The 2,849-nt window shown below is 36.3% G+C and overlaps 1 long non-coding RNA gene across 1 annotated transcript; it reads right to left on the minus strand.

The window, feature by feature from the left end:
• Positions 1–469: 469 nt before the first annotated feature.
• On the minus strand, positions 470–1,699 carry LOC124373871. Its single transcript, XR_006923481.1, has 3 exons — positions 1,585–1,699; positions 988–1,359; positions 470–628 (listed from the first exon to the last, which is right to left on the minus strand). It is a non-coding gene; the product is annotated as an uncharacterized LOC124373871 (long non-coding RNA).
• Positions 1,700–2,849: the final 1,150 nt, after the last annotated feature.

Raw genomic sequence — 2,849 nt, forward strand, 5'->3', positions numbered from 1 at the left:
CATAATCTTTAGAGACAATGTTCGCAGCATCATTATCAATCTGCACTTGTATCTTGCCATACTTTCCTTGGTATACTTCAAATTGTGGAATAAATCCCTTACTATCACCAAGACACCATATTTTGTACCCTCTTTTTATTGGCTTCATGGGGTTGTATTGTTTTAGTGTGGACCTACCCTTGAAAAGAATACTTGACTCGTCAACTGCAACAGTTCTGGTAACATTATAAATCTGTACAAAATGATCATTTAGGCTATCAATCATAGGTCTTAGTTTGTACAGTTTATCTTTATCAGTCTCTGGATCTTAGATCATTGTCCGTTTGATGTGTATGTTACTTAGTATGGAGTCAAAACTATTACGGGATATCGTATTTGACACCAGTGTTGATCCTAAATCTGAACTGGTTGACCAATAATGTCTCCAACTGGGCAAGAAATTATAACCCATGAAAAAAATTTATGCCAATGAAAGATAGAAGCTCATTTTTATTTGTGTTTAGGATTTTACCTTGTTGGACTGCATATAAATTACTTTGGTAAACGATGTTGTCTAGGATGGGCTCGATTGTTTTTACAAAGATGCTTGTAGGTGTTTTGCAATTGTCAAAAACTCCTTGGACTGGTCCTGAAAAAGAAAACTAAGAATTTATAACTTGTAATCAATATAAGTATCAAATAAATAACACACACCACACACACACACACACACACACACACACACACACACACACACACACACACACACACACACACACACACACACACACACACACACACACACACACACACACACACACACACACACACACACACATATATATATCATTGTGGTGTGTAGGCTAGTTTATTGTTATTTGCATTGCAATCCAATATAAACATACTTTAAGTACTATATTATAATTTTTTTTTAATAAAACAGTGCTCTATATATAACATGTAGTGGAAACATAGCGCAACACAAATATCGATTTATTTTAGACTTACCAGGTTGTCTTCCTGAATATGGCGGGATTACAGTGTCAAATTCTTTATTTTCCCAATTTCTTTGTACAACAATTTTCTTTGTACCCTTTTTTTTCTTGTTAACAACTTTTCTTGTCGTTGTAGAAGTTTTTCCATTTGAGGTTTTTTTATTCGTCCCCTTTATAGTTTTTGTATTTTTAGGATCAGTTATGGTTATTGCAGGATGTTGGCTGACAACATGTACATGATCATTCGTCGTATGTTGAACGTTCACTGTTATCACAACCAGGGTGTGGGTTGATTAGTTGTCATTGATGTTGAAGGGACATCAACCATATTCTGTGATTCATCAGGTTTTGTTGTTGTTTTTTTTTTTGTCTCTTTAGGGTAGTACTGAAAAAATACATATATGTTAGCTAGCAGTTAAAAATGTTTGGTTTTACCTTAGCTTGTGCTAATAAACGTTATGGATAGGTGACAGTTTTCAGGACGCTTATCGTAGTAACTGCTCCCTATACATTTTTACATCAGTATACTCAGGCTGAAATGGGCGAGAGTTGTTGGGGGAGAGTATAATATTATACATCACATTTTTAAAATACTCATTTTTACACATACCTGACAGGAAAATTCCTCTTTGAAATATGTCATCAAAATTATTGTCAAAATTAGGCTCATCATCATTGCTTTCAACATCTGTAATTCCATCTGGATCATCTGGTATATCCTCATATTCTAGGAATTACCATTACGAATTTCTTCCTCACGTGTTAGATTTAATGGGGTGATCAACCGAGGCGAGAGAGAAAGAAGTGGGGATGGAGGGGCCCCTACCTGCCAACTTACAGATAGCCCGATGTGAGGAGCTCGGTGGTCAGTTTTGGATAAACCATCAGTATACAACATAAAACATAACCTAAATGTGATTAGTGGACATTTTTTTCTAACCACAATTGTTTTAGGAGTTTCTTTACTCGTATTCTTTTTACTTACTTCTAAATTTGTTACTCTAGTATCGCCTTTTATACTATTTTCTTCCATAAATAAAGGTAATTCAAAATCCCAGTCATTTTTAAAATCTTCAGTTTTTCCATGATGTTAGGCATTCATTTTCAGCTTACATTATCAAATGACTTTGGTCAATCTTAAGACCAGCGGCACGTTAATTTCACCGAAAAAACTAGTCCCCGATTATCGCCGTAGCCGTTTAATCCTCCCCCAAAAAAATTTTTGACAAAAAATAAACAAATTGAAAAACTGGACTGACAATGTATTTATTTGTTTTTTTTTGGTGTTAATATTTCAGTAGGGCAGTAGTCCAGGTACTACTTCCTAGTATAAACTCGTCAAATCTTATCAGTCATATCGCGCGCGCCGGTTACCTTTTGCCTGTAATGAAACCTGCGTTAGTTCTGTCTGAGTTTTGTGTGTGTAAGCAGTCATGGCGTGATCTGGGCTTGGACTTTGCAAGCTCGAGTTAATTTTTTTTCTAAAAGAGCAAGCAGCGCAAAGCGCTGCGCAGCGGGCAAGCATCGCGTGATCTGAGTTTTGAATACGCAAGCTAGGGTCTTTTTAGCGTGTGACAAAAACCATCGCACGCCATTTCAATAACTTCACTAATTATTCCTTTCCTTGTCCATGTGGGTTTGTTTGTTTACGTCTGGCGGTCAATCGAAGCCGTCCTATAGGTCACGTGACCCTCTCGGCCAATCGGAAACTTTCCTGTTTGTCACGTGACTACTGTCAACTCATCAAAACGACCATGGTCGGCCATTGTTTTTAGTTTGATAGTCGTAAATCTTGTTATTTATGTGTTTTGTATTGCCAACATTTTACTGCTGAAAAACTGGTTGTTATATGTTAAGATTTACCATGACTTTATA

The sequence above is a fragment of the Homalodisca vitripennis genome, unplaced genomic scaffold, assembly GCF_021130785.1.
Source record: "Homalodisca vitripennis isolate AUS2020 unplaced genomic scaffold, UT_GWSS_2.1 ScUCBcl_6600;HRSCAF=13890, whole genome shotgun sequence".
Lineage (NCBI taxonomy): Eukaryota > Metazoa > Arthropoda > Insecta > Hemiptera > Cicadellidae > Homalodisca > Homalodisca vitripennis.